The sequence below is a fragment of the Chrysochloris asiatica genome, unplaced genomic scaffold, assembly GCF_000296735.1.
Source record: "Chrysochloris asiatica unplaced genomic scaffold, ChrAsi1.0 scaffold00043, whole genome shotgun sequence".
Lineage (NCBI taxonomy): Eukaryota > Metazoa > Chordata > Mammalia > Afrosoricida > Chrysochloridae > Chrysochloris > Chrysochloris asiatica.
This window is the reverse complement of record NW_006408561.1, coordinates 14279026-14293515: the sequence shown is the minus strand read 5'-3', so window position 1 is coordinate 14293515 and position 14490 is coordinate 14279026. Positions and strand designations below refer to the sequence as shown.

Here is a 14490-nt window from a genome sequence, read left to right as displayed (position 1 = left end):
GAACCAACTCCATGGTACTTAACAACAACAACCTGGTGTGGTACTGTGGGTTAATGCGCATTCCTCGGAATGCAAGGTTAGTTTAAACTGCAATGTTGGTGGTTCAAGCTCACCAGTCATTCCTCGGAAACCCTATACAAGGTCGCTATGAGTAGAAACCGACTCATCGGCACTTAACAACAACAACAATAGTGCTGTGGAGTGGAGTCCTGCTGTGGCACTATAGTATAAGCACTAGGCTGCTAACCAGAAGGTTGATGGTTTAAACCCACAAACTGCTCCTTGGAAACTCTATACAGGATCACTATAAGTTGGAACCAACTCAAGGGTACTTAACAATAGTGGTATGGCACTGTAGGATAGGCACTGAACTACTAACCAGGTAACAGGTTCAAACCCAGCACCTACTCCTCAGAAACCCTATATACAGTGTTACTATGAGTCAGAACCAACTTGACAACACTTAATAATTTTTTTTTTTTAATTTAAGGTTTTTATTGTGGATTGAGTGAAAGTTTACAGGGCACATCATCAGTTTCACATTCAACAATTCATATAACTTGTTTCAATACATTGATTATAATCCCCTCCCTATACCATCAGTTAAAAGTATTTCTCTTTATCCACTTTAGCTTTTTTTTTTAAAAAAACACACAAACAAAAAAACCCACTCAGGCATATATAATAAATTACATCTCCAAAGGGCACATTCTGCAAGTCTGCCTCCTGGCCACCAGTTCTTAGTCCTTCTCTTCTTAGTTGATGAATCTAGAGTATTCCATGCCCCCATCTCTACCTCCATCTCTGGTGCTGCTGATTCTCTGGATAAGGTCCCACATTCTATTTGTGTGTTCCTCTCTTGATGGTCCTAGGGTCCTCTGTTTCTGGACTGTAAGATTAATCACTCCCCCTTTTTTTTGTTACAAAACTTCTACCTTTACAATTGTGACAGTCGCAATTAGTCATGATAACAGTTATTCACTATTGAATCTTACGAATCTTATCCCCATCTCCTTTCACCAGACCCATCTAGACAAGGTGATAGCTATTCAGTGGGGACTCTTTCTTTCTCCCCACCCTCTTAAACTAAGCTCCCTCTTGAAACCTTGTAAGCCAGTCACTTCGTGCCTTTATTGCCCCCTCATTTTAGGTAGCCAGTGACTAAGTTGCCCATCCCTATCTACCCTGTGCACAGAATGGATACCATTGATACTTGATTTGAAGACTCTTTCCCTCTCTGTTGGTATTTAGAGTAACTACTGCTCTGAGTATAGTTCAGGTTCATCATGAAGATGTATCTTCTGTCACTGTAGCTGTTCCAGTCTGCTTGTCCTTTCTAGTGGGAATGTCTCATCTCACAAGGTTGTGGATGGGACTCAAGATTCCACCTAAGGTCCTATACTCTGTGAAGGCTTTGTACAAGGCCTATTTCACTGGGCAAGTTGTAGAACCCCTTTGCGGTATTCCAATCAGTTATAGGCTGAAGACGGGCTTACAAGTTTTCTCTAATCATGCTTCCCAACATTCCTTTCTATACCACTCAAGTGTCTATTTTACAATAGTAGGCAAGGGAAACTAATATTCATAAGGCAGTCAAGGATTTTAGTATTATTTTCCCTCTTCAAGCTATACCTAGATCCCTGTATCCCAGAGCCTTGTTGTTCCAAAACTTAACAATTTTTAACTTTGCATGTTTCCTTTATCCCCTTGAATTCAGGTCTAACAATCTGACAGTAAGGGCTATGCTTATACTTCTTTCCTATGTTGTTTTATGTATTTTATTGCTACATGAACAGTACAAATACCCATTGCTATCAAGTTGATTCTGACTCCTGGAGTACAGGTATGGTGCTGTAGCAGATATGCACTGTGCTGCTTACCACAAGATTCACTGCATGGAAATTCTATACAGAATCACTGAGTCCAAATTGACTTAACAACACTTAACAACAACAACAGAGATCCTATAGGACAAAATAGAACTGACCAATATGGTTTCTAAGGTTGCAGTTCTTTATGGAAGCACACTGCCACATCTTATTCTGGTGCGTGTGAACAGCAAATCTTTAGCAGGCAGACACTTCAACCTCTGTACCACCAGTGTGCCTCCATATTTTCCATCAATGCCAAAAAAGAAATCAACTGATGCCTCCATTTTTAAAATGAGAAATTTATTATGCTTTCTTATACATGTACTTCAAATAATCTAGATTATTTAGTCTAGAAAACTATCAATTTCTTTCAACCATAAAACACAGTATAAGATTTATTTTGACATCTGAATTGTTTTATAAGCAAAATGTTGTTGTTGTTGTTAAGTGCCGTTGAGTCGGTTATGACCCTTAGTGACCTTCTACAGGGTTTCTGAGGCTGTAAATCTTTACGGGAGCAGAAAGCCTCATCTTTCTCTTGCAGAACAGCTGGTAGTTTTGAACTGCTGACCTTGTAGTTCGCAGCCCGATTCGTAACCACTACACTACCAGAGCTCCTTATAAACAAAATAGTCTGACATAAATCTTACTTGTTCCATTATTTTTATTGTCCCAACCTTCAATTCTTGATTCTGATCATTTGGCTATTTGTTGCTGTCGTTGATTTTTCATTTTTAAACGTTAGTATAACTGACAATATCACTCTCTTGTCCTAATGCATGCTAATCCGTACATCAGCTGAATAACAAGTTTTTAGCAGTACACTTTTCCAGTTCCAATTCTTTATACATTGCTCCACTGCATTCTATTATTAAATGCTGCAGAAGAGAAAGCTGATGAAAAGCTTATTACCCCTTTCCCATTACTTTTACTTTCGTGGATTGTTTTGATTTTTCTCTTCATTTTAAAATATAAAATAAAAGCTTAACAAGGTATCTCACTCCATTAATTTTGCCTGACATTATGTGAGGCCAAATGATATAATATTAAGAATATTTGTTTCCTATACTATTTTCCCCATTAGTCTGGGTTACCATATGCTTATCTCTGTATACTATATACACTTAAATTTTAGTATGCTCACTGAGCTGTTAAGACTATCAGTAGTATTTAATTTTAGAATATATCACCCCAGAAAGAAACCCCCAAATCATTAGCAGTTATTCTGTTACTAGAAGCATTGCCTTCTTCCCTTGTTGTTGTTAGGTGCCATCACGTCCTTTCTGATTCATAGCGATCCTATATAGGGTTTCCAAGGAATGGCAGGTGAGCTTCAATCACCAACTTTGTGGTTCAAACCAACCTTGTGGTCCAGTGCTTTATCCCACAGTGCCACATCAGGACTATACCTTACCTTCTGTTTCTAAAGATTTGTCTATTTTAGATTTTTCATATAAATGGGTTAATACATTATGTGGTCTTTGTGTCTAATGTTTTCATTTCAGTTTCCAAGGTTCATGCATGTTGTAGCATGTATCAGTATTTCATTCTTTTTAATGACTAGTATCCCTTTGTATGGGAACACAGTGGCTCCATATAGTAAGCACTGGCTACGAACCTACCAGCCATGCTCTGCAGGAGAAAGTTGAGGTTTTCTGCTCCCTCAAATATTTAAAGCCTAGGAAACCTAAACAGGGTTGCTCCAATTCAGAATTGACTCTACAGCACTTAACAAAAGCAACATTCATTTGTATGGGTATATAATAGTTGCTTATTATCAGTTAACGGACTTGTAAGTTATTTACATTTTTTTTGGCTATTATGAACATTTGTGCACAAGTGTTTGTGTGAACATATGTTTTCAATTCCCTTAGGCTTGGTGTGATGCTGTAGGATAAGCACTGAACCACTAACTGCAAACTTGGCTGTTCAATCCCATCAACCACTACTTGGAAACCCTCTACAATGTTTCTGTGAGTTGGAACCAACTTGATAGCACTTAATAAAAAATAACAAGTATGTATGTCTACAAGTAGAATTATTGGGTCCCACAGTGCCACACCAGGACTCCTGGCGATCCTGTTCAAGGTTTACTGTAATGCACTAAACACAATTTAAAATACTTGAGAGCCTTGAAGATCACTGTTCACTGCAATATGCAATTTACTGGAGAGATGCACTACTCACATGGAGATGATGAGGGTCACATAGTGTTTTGTTGTTGTTTTGCTTTTTGTTTTTTAACCTGTATATAAGTACTGGTAGCGTAGTGGTTACGAATCGGGCTGCGAACCTTAAGGTCAGCGGTTCGAAACTACCAGCCGCTCCGCGGGAGAAAGATGAGGCTTTCTACTCCCGTAAGGATTTACACCCTCGGAAACCCTGTACAGGGTCGCTATGGGTCGGAACCGACTCGACGGCACTTAACAACAACATATAAGTAAGCTCAGGCAGTTCAAACCCATGTTATTCAAAGGTCAACTATAGCCTATACAGACAGATTCTTTCTGATCTCAATCAGATTTATAACAGAATTCTCCTTTCATGTTTTAAAAAACGCTTGCATTGAAAAATACAAGGCAAGTATTGGATAGGGTATAGGTTGTTGCTGTTGTTGTTAGGTGCCACTATGTTGGTACTGACTCATAGCGACCTTATGCACAACAGAACGAAATACTGCCTGGTCCTGGGCCAACCACGCAGATGTTGCTACACTGTGCCAATCTATCTTGTTGGCGGTCTTCCTCTTTTGCTGAACCCTCCACTTTACCAAACATGGTATCCTTTCTCCAGAGACTGGTCCCTCCTGATAGCATGTCTGAAGTATGAGAGATGAAATCTGGCCATCCTGGCTTCCAAAGAGCACTCTGGCTGTACTTCTTCAAACACAGATCTGTTTGTTCTTTTGGCAATCCATGGTACTTTTAATATTCTCCTCTAAAATCATAACTTAGATGCATCAATTCTTCTACGGTCTTCCTTATTCACTGTCTAACTTTTAGAAGTATATGAGGTTATTTAAAAAGCATGGCTTGGGTGAGGTGCACCTTAGTCCTCACACTGACATCTTTGCTGTTGAACACTTTACAGAGATCTTTGCATACGTTAGATGTCCCTTTTACTAGAGACTCTGAGGAATGTCTCTGAGGAATGACATTGTTCCAGGACATGAAGTCATGAAAGTGAAAATTCAGTGTGAGAATGTTAAGAATTTTCCAATCTAATGAACAATTAGATGTTCATTAGATTGGAAAAATTCCTAATGAAACAGGAAAAAAAGGAGACACCAGTTGACTAGAAATTTTAATGTTAACATAGTTTTAGGGATCTAAAAACATACTTTTTAGATTATGATTGCAATGTTGACTGGTTATTCAAACATCAATCTCAAATCCCTATTCTTTTGCTTCACCTACTATTGAGACCCTGGTATGGCGCTATAGGATAAGCAGTGGACTACAAGGTCAGTTTGAACCTCAAGGTCAGGGTTCAAACCTACCAGTTGCTTGTTGGAAACCCTATACAGGGTCAGAACTGATAGGATGGGATGGCACTTAACCACACCATCACCACTATAGAGACTGGAAGTTCTTTATATTTCAAAATATTTTGAAGTTAGGCAGCCATGTGACATGACATGGACCAACCAGTCCACAGCAGACTTTTGCTCAAGGCCTTTAGGAAAGCTTTTATGTCCTGATTAAAAGATAAAGACTGTCTCTCCCCATTCTTCCTGTCATCCACCAAAATGTGTTATCTGGATCCATCTTATAGGAAGTTTATAGTAGCACCATCTTATAGGAAGCATGGGACAAAACAGGAGGGTGAGGCCTTAACATCAATGGGCCACTAAACAAAAAGCAAACAACTACTTCCCTCTTCACTTCTTGTTCTGAAAAAAAATCCCTATTGCTTTATGTGATTATGCATAAAATTTGACAAAGACTTTTAAACTAATTTTAAATTGCCAATTATTTTTGAGCAACAAATGTGAGTAAAAATTTATAAGACAATCTTGGATAAAAAGAAGTTTACTTCTCTTTTAAAATATTCAAACTTACATTACATATTAACTCAAACTGCTGTTACATTTTTTACAAACATGAGTTGCTAATATTACCAACCAGTCAACTCTTTGCTATGAAGTTGATTCTCTTTGCCACACCCCAATGGTGTGGCGCTGCAGGATAATGCACTGAACTACAAGGTCAGTTTGGACAGTAAGGTTGGCAGTTCAAACCCACCAGCTGCTCCTCAGAAATCCTACACAGGATCACTGAGTTGGAATCAACTCAATGGCAATGAACAACAACAAATCTTTATGGGATCATACAATCTCATCTTTCTCCCACCATTACGATTTTAAGTAATTTCCTTTTTAAAAAAACATGCTGCATCATGTTCTTTTAAAAAGGAAACTAACCACCCACTTGGATTTAGCTAATGAACATTGTGCATCAAGACCTCAAAATACATACCTTTATAAAAGTGTTCTGGTTTGCAACAACAAAAATTAAACCATTGTCATGTAGTCTTGATGATACTAACAATGTACAAATTTCATCTAGTATTATATGTCCAAGGCAATTAAGTTAAAGAACTTTTGACTTAAAGTGTTACTTAGTCTGCCTTAGACTGAGAATACATGATTTAATATCTGCAAGCAATTTAGGGCACTAGGTAGAGGGTTCTTAACAAGAAGAATGAATAGATTTCAAAAACATTATTTGCTTCAATGACTTTTAAATTGCTTTGTGAAGTACACAACAATTAAATGGTTCAGTAACTGACTTAATTCAAGTGAATGGCAAAAATTATACATCATAATACAGTCTCAATAGCACAACACTAAAAGGTGGTAAATTTTAAATTAAATGAAGTTAAAAGACCCCAAGAAAAATGATTGAATTTTCACAACAAAATTTAGGTTATCAAGAAAATACCAGACCCCCTTCCAAGGGAACTCAAAGGGAACACATGAGCAGGCATGTAAGCTTGCGGTGACCACGTTGGTCTACTTGTGAGTGGAAGTGGGGGAAAGGCATCAATGAAGATATGGGTTGAGTTTGACCATGTTCCGTAGACTCCTGTTGACCTTGAGATGAGAGAAACAGGAAGGGCTGGTTGGTCTGAAATGTCATGAAACTTGGGGACTCCTGAGCCCACGGATGAGAACCTAGCCATGAAGAACTAGAGCTTAGCGTGAAGTGTCCAGCTGATATGAAGTGAGGGGAGATGCACAAGAATGCTCACACTTGCAGATAGTACCCATTTTACCTAGCTTCAATGGCTTGATGATCAGAACTTGATTGTTGTTGTTGTTGTGAAGTGCCGTCGAGTCGGTTCCGACCCATAGCGACCCTGTACAGGGTTTCCAAGGGTGTAAATCTTTACGGGAGTAGAAAGCCTCATCTTTCTCCCGCGGAGCGGCTGGTAGTTTCGAACTGCTGACCTTAAGGTTTGCAGCCCGATTTGTAACCACTACACTACCAGAGAGAAAAAGAAATTTGATAAAGGAAGCAAGTATAAATTGCTCCAATTTTATGAACTTGGCCTATATTTATGGATGTGCTAGCTCAAAATACTAACCAAGAAGTAAGGAGTCTTCACATCAAGGATGTGAATTGGCTACCTAAAATGGAGGTGGGCTACAAAGGCACAAAGTGACTGACTGGCTTTCAAGTTTTCAAGAGGGAGTGTAGTTTCAGACTGTGCAGGGGATGGTTGAATCCCCACGGAATAGTTTTCAGAGATGGGGATAGGGTTAATTTGATTAAATAATGAGAAATTGTTACCATACCTAATTGCAGAAGCTATGTAACAAAAAGGGGTGGTAGTTACTCTTACATTCTAGAAGCAGAGGACCCTAGGACCATTAAGAGAGAAGAGCATGAGCAGAATGTGGGACTCTAACCAGAGAAGCAGGGACACCAAAGATTGAGGCAGAGGTGATGGCATGGAAAGATAGAGCAGCTGAGGACTCTAGACTCATGGAAAGAGAAAAGCTGTGTGCTGGTGGCCAGGAGACAGGCTTCCAGAATGTGTCCTTTGGGTGTTAAAATTATTACATATCCCTGTGAGATTTTTTGTTTTTTCCTTGATAAAAGAAACAATCTATGGTTTTGGGGAGAGGAGGAAATGATACATGTGCTAGAGGGTAGACATGTGTTGGCAATGGGTGATGGGACAAGCAATATACAACTGGAGGGAGGTTGGCAGAGGAAAGATGGGGGTGGCAGGAGACAGGGGGGAATGTAGTAGTTAAAATGAGTAAAGGTAAATGCTGTTAACTGTTGGTGCATGAAGGGGGTTGCAACCATGTAATGAAGCACAGTATATGATTTGTTGAATGTAAAACTAATAATCTGCTCTATAAACCTTCACTCAATTCATTTTAAAAAGGATGTGTTTGTTTGTTTGTTTTTAAAGAAAATAACAGAAACAATCCAATGGGGGTATAAAGTTTTAGAATTGATCCACTGAGTTGATCACTTCCAAGATACCATTCAAAGATATCAAGATGCTACCTACTGGAGAAACAGCCTACAAACTTAAAGCTATGCACTGAATTTCTATATTGTACTTCAGAAATTACTTTGTGACACAAGAACTATTGCTAAGAACTCTGGAGTGAAATACATGAAAAAATACACTTAGGAAAATAAGGTTATTAAATCAAGTCAATTCCATCTGCCTTCAGTCTTGGAAACCTATTGGGCTGCTGAGTCAGAATCGACTTGATGGCAGTGTGTTGGGTTTTGGTTTTCTTTCCACACTCAGAGTTGGGAAGAGTTGAGAAGGCTCCATTTCTTGGCTGAACCAGAAGGGGGCCTTCAAAGCAGTAACCAGAGGCACATGGACACTTCAACAGCTATGCTGTACCCAAGGCCAACACTGTGCACTGCTAGCCAAGTCTCAAAACCCAGCCCATCCACACCATGACTCAGAGATGATAGATCCTTGTATAATCCAGACTTAATAAGGCTCCTCAATGCAACCGTTTCACTGAAAATAGAATGGTCGTGACCAGTTAAATTTTAATAAAGATAAACCTCACACTACGTTTATTTTCTATAAATCTCTGTATCTACATGTCAAGAGAGGAAAAAAAAAAAAGCCATAGAAAGCAAAGAAAGTATGTTTATATGCTTGTGGGGCAGGTGGTATTTCAAAGTATATGTTTAAATCAGCAAATTTCTAAAGGCAAGGAAAGAAAAGGAACATTCATTACAGACAGCATCCGATAAATACATTTATACCAAAGGCACACATACATATGCAGGGTTGCAGTTAATAGCAATTTCTGCGCTATCCATTCAGAAATCTAAGCAAAGACAGTGATATTTATATTTGCTCTAACAGAAGCAACTGTTGTAGGCAGAGGGCTAGATTTGCTTCTAAAACAGATGTCTAAGAAAAATTCATTTTCCTAACTGTACTTATTTGTGAAAACTGTAAAATGATGCTTCATTACAAGTGTCCAAATATTCAAAGTGCTATCACTTACCAAATATAGACTATATATAAGGACCATAAAACAAATAAAATGATGAATGAAAAATTCTGAAGATACCAAGCATCTGGTGAAGAAGACAGTTATGAACTCGGCTACACAAGGCACAGTGCTAAGCCAACGAAATATGAAGGAGATTAATGATCATTTCTAAGTCAATCATATGTATCTATTTGTGTCTGGCAAAGGTATTTTAAAAAGCCAGTTACATATGTTATTAATATTGCTACTAATAAGGAACTATGTAGACTTTACTAAAATTCTTTACTTATTCTCATAATTAACAAAAGACAAAAACATGTTCAAATCTGAATTCTAACACTAATAAGGTTACTTTGTTTCTGGAAGATTAAAAAACACACAATGTCTACCTTAAGAAATGTTTACATGTAGTCTGAAGTAAGATGGTGGTTAAGCCATGGGCAGATATCCTGTCAGAGAACCTTTTTCTCCTGGCACATGTTCTCTACAGAAAGGATTTAGAAACTTTGGCACCCAAAGCTGTAGATGAGTCTTTGCAGCCCACCAGTATCAATCAAATTGGGCTCAATTTAGTTTTCCAAAGGAAAAAGCTAATCTCCGAAAGATTCTATAGGATCAAATGACTTGTCTCTCAAATTGCAAGATATCTCAATGTGTATATTGAAGAAGTATTAGCCAATATTTGTAATTCAATTAGTGAACAGAGGCCAATTTCTTTATTCTGAATGCTATGTGAACATTATAACGCTTGCTGTTGTTAAGTGCCATCAAATTATTTCCAACTCATGGTGACACTGTATAGAGTTTCCAAGGAATGGCTAGGGGGTTTGAACTGCTAACCTTGTGGTTAGCAGTCCAGTATGGTCTCAAAAAGCTAATGATCTAGTTACTTAAAATACTTTCCAAATGTTAAGGACTAAATTCTTAAAGCATTAGAGGTAAGGCTAAAAACTAAATAAAACCCTTACCCTTCTATAATGATAAATATTGCTCCTCAAAATAGTGTTCTTAGAAGTTTGCTTAAAAAATAAAAGTAAACAGCAATCCTCCTCACCAAAAACAAAAAGAAAAAGCAGCCCTTGTTCATGTTTATTGGTTCAAGTACTTTTATTATTCAGGGTTAAAAACTCATTTTAGGGTTTTTGTTCCTTTTGCTTTAAATAAGTTTCACATTTGTTGTTGTTTAGTGCTGTGGAGTCAGTTCTAACTCACAGCAACCCTGTATGGAATTTCTGAGAAGCAGTGGTGGCTTTGAACTGCTAACCTTGTGGTTTGCAGTCTAGTGCTTATCCTATAGTGCCAAAGAAGTGAGTATACACATATGTGATCTTTTCAGCTTTTCTCAAATAATCCATGATTATTCAAAATCTAATGAATTTGTGTCAGCCTGACTAGATAAAATGACACTATAGTAAAGTGGCATCTCCGACTATGGAAATATGCCTCTGGAAATTAATGATAAAGGAACAAAACAAAAATAGGCCATGGCACTTCACAAAAAAGATCAAGTCTCTTTTCTCTCTTGCTAAGGGTTATGTTTCTCAAGCAGTTTTCTTCCTATTTAGAGTTCTGGTGTGGCGCTGTGGGTTAATGCACCAGACTGTAAAGCCATTTGAACTGCAAGGGTGTCGGTTCAAGCTCACCAGCTGCTCCTAGGAAACCCTATACAGGGTCGCTATGAGTCGGAATTGATTCGACGGCACTTCACAACAACAACACACACCAAAACCATTTGATCTTGAATCTGAAAGCCTTGTTATTTGTTGCAGTATGCATCAGTGAATCTTCCTATTAGAGAATCCCATGCTACTCAATTATTCTTACTCAATAGGCTTAGAGTTAGAATTTTAGTTAAAAAAAAAAATACAAAAAAAATTATAATTTTTAATGAACCAAGTCTTTTGGTTAAAGAACAGTAATCCTCAGAGCAACTTCCATTTAAGAGAGACATTCTGAACGGTTTTTAAAAAAATTACTATTATATCATGCCAACCTCCCCCTATACACACACACACACACACACACACACAGACACATATATATATACATACATACACACACACAACTAGTACAAATCAAGAGCAAATTAAATAACATGTTTTTAAACTGTTTTGTTGTTAAATGTCGTATGGTCGTTTCCGACTCACAGCAACCCTGTATAGGGTTTTAAACCTAGCCAGTGCTTTAAATACAGTTATAAACTGCCATATAATGAACCTTCTCAGTAGTAGTAAGGAAGTCAATAGCAATCTTCAGTTAGTCTGAATTTTGGAATGAACCTCAATTAAAACTATCTAAGGATCCCTGGTAACAAATATATGTCCAGGTACGATGTTGTTGTTAAGTGCAGTCAAGTCAGTTCTGACTCATAGGGACCCTGTATAGAGTTTCTGAGGAGCGGCTGGTTGGTTTATAATGTCGACCTTGTGGTTCACAGTATAGTGCTGATCCTATAGCACCACACCAGGAGTCCAGGTATTACATATATTGGCAAATAGTTTCTGTCCTATAAATACATGGTCCTTCTACACCACAGCAACGATATATTGTTGTTGCTAAGTGCTGTCGAGTCGGTCTCAACCCATAGTGATCCTGCATAGGGTTTTCAAGGAGCGGCTGGTAAGCTTGAACCACTGACCTTGTGGTATAAACCGAACTTGCAGTCCTGCACATTAACCCATAAGAACCCAGTATTTTTCAATGACACAGTAAGGATACAGATCAGTGAAATAAGCAAACCATTTAGTACTTTAATACCACAAACTCATTCATTACTGATGAGATTCTACCCATTTATGTTCAGAGCAAAAGACCTGTAAGTAGTTGGAATTCAAAGTACACCTGAATTTCAATTCTTTTGATATTTAATTTTAGCCCATTTGCTTGGTTATTAACTGTTTCCCAATCAAACTCTTTACAAAACACCTTTTACTAAGGCTCTGAAAGAACTCCATTGTCATCACTGTTGTTACTGCATAGGGGAAATAACCCAGTGACAATAAGTGTTTAATTTCACAAAATGAATCAGTAGCAGAACCTGAGAGAGAATCTAAGACTCTGATTTGGGACCATCCACTTAATCACAAATACAAAGGGCAAATACAATCTTTTCTCAAACCTCACTATACCTCAATTCCTGTTTCTCCCCTAAAATCGTTTTCACAGGGTCATGTCATCAGCTAAGACATAGCAAATAAAAATATCTGATCTTTACAATGGCTGCTAAGTTTAGTGGCTACTATTGCTTTTTCTCTCTGAAGCTCTTTGTTGCTTTTAACATTTACCTGATCAGCTAGGGGGCAACCTAAAAGCAGCATTTAAAAAAAATTTTTTTTTAAAGATCTGTCCTAATATATTTCTTTGGAGAGTGAGTGTTGGAGGGGGCCCTGAAGGGAAGGAGTATATACACTGATAAGTCACTTAGGCTGTCAAGCACTCAGTAGGCTTGAACTCAAAGCTATAAAGAAAATTCTTTTGGGCCATTTCTTTTCACAAAGGAAATTTGCATGCATTAGGAAAATATAAAATTCTGTGAGTTAGAATCCACAAACAACAACAGGATTGGTTTTGTTTTTAAGTAAATCAAGAAAGTGTGGAAAAAAAACCCAAACAAACAAGAAATCAATTATTCTATTTTATTAGTCCTAGTTCAAGAAATACAGATTAAAGTATTCAGACAGACTCTCTGAAATATAAAACTGTCACAATGAAGGCATTCGATAGCAAAATGTGCTGCAATATGCTACTATATTTAAAAACCATGTAATCTGGAGAACCTCTGTAACAAAAAGACAAATGAACTAGGCAAGTAGATTGTTACATAGTCTTACCTAAAAAGAATATGCTGTTAATTGTGTCACAGTTATACAAAGATAGCAACTTTCTATTTACCTAGTATTAAAGCATATTTCCAGATGCACTTAATTACATTGAAAGAAATACACACATGGTTTAGTATTGAGAAAAAAATAATTTTATGACTCGACATGTCTTTTAAGCCTGAACCCATCATAACAAATTCTAAGGATATCCACTTAGCACGTACTCTAAACTGAAAACAGATTCTCACACAGCTTTTTTTGTATTCATGTTTTATAAATGTATATATATTACCGGACACAAATGAGAGAATAAGGAGCTGCAATGAAGTATACCCTATGTTCCCGCTTCAGGCTGAGTTAACGTCTTTGTTTCATTATTCCAGAGCCAGTAGAAGGAAAACTAAGTATGCATCCATTAAAATACATTTTTACATTGTTGCCGGCAAAAGTTATATACTTCTGATACGTTCAGTTATAATCACTATTCCTGCCCGTATTTGCTTCTTTAATACGGATCTCTTTCAATTCTAGAAACCTGCAGTGCAACCACCCAGAATAACAGGTCGGCAGCAGGACAATCTGATAAACCAACATAAAGGGCAGACATCAAAAAGGAATGTAAACTTATTTTCTTAGTGACAGAGTTCTTAAGTAATTCTTTATCAATGACAACATTTTGCTTTTTACTAACTACGCACCTATCCAGATATCATCCACCTTGTCAATTAGCAGGGTTTCCTTTAAATTTGAAATCTTTCAGGACAATTTTAATACTACAACTCAAAACATTAACCACACCCTTTTATGCCCAGGGTCAAGCCACCTTTTGCTTTTTTCGCCCCCCTTAAAGTCTAAAAAATGTACAGTTTCACCTATAAGGGGTTGCACCGGTTTCCTAGCCGGAGGCAGACTCTTTTAGTAGTGCCTTAACATAGTTCCTATAGGAAGAGGCTTTCTCATGTGCGGACGCCTGGAAGAGGCATCCACGCTTACCTCCCACACACCTGCAACCCCTGGCGGGATGCTGGAGCTGATGCTCCGAGGACCGCGCTCCGCTCTCCTCTGGCTCCTGCTCCCGTTTCTCCCGGGAAACTACAGTCCAGGCTGCGCCTTCAGCTTCTACAGGGAACCAAGCTCCGCCTCCCCCTCCACTAGTTGGCGAATTAGGCGGCTGTTACTCCTCCCCCTGCTGTTCCTGCTGCTGCCCGGGCGGTCCGCGGCGGGAAGCCGTTCCCCGGTTGTCTTCCTGCACCCAGCACTTCTATAGCTGTTCTGCCACTTCCTGTCTCTGGAGACCCTTGTC

At 38.2% G+C, this 14490-nt stretch overlaps 1 protein-coding gene across 1 annotated transcript in view; it reads right to left on the bottom strand.

Moving 5' to 3' along the window:
• Positions 1-14360, bottom strand: part of SERPINI1 (serpin peptidase inhibitor, clade I (neuroserpin), member 1) — a 115623-nt gene extending 101263 nt beyond the window's left edge. The window contains exon 1 of the mRNA XM_006861806.1: positions 14181-14360. The gene's annotated coding sequence lies outside the window, so the exon portion shown is untranslated. The remainder of the gene's footprint in view (positions 1-14180) is intronic.
• Positions 14361-14490: the final 130 nt, after the last annotated feature.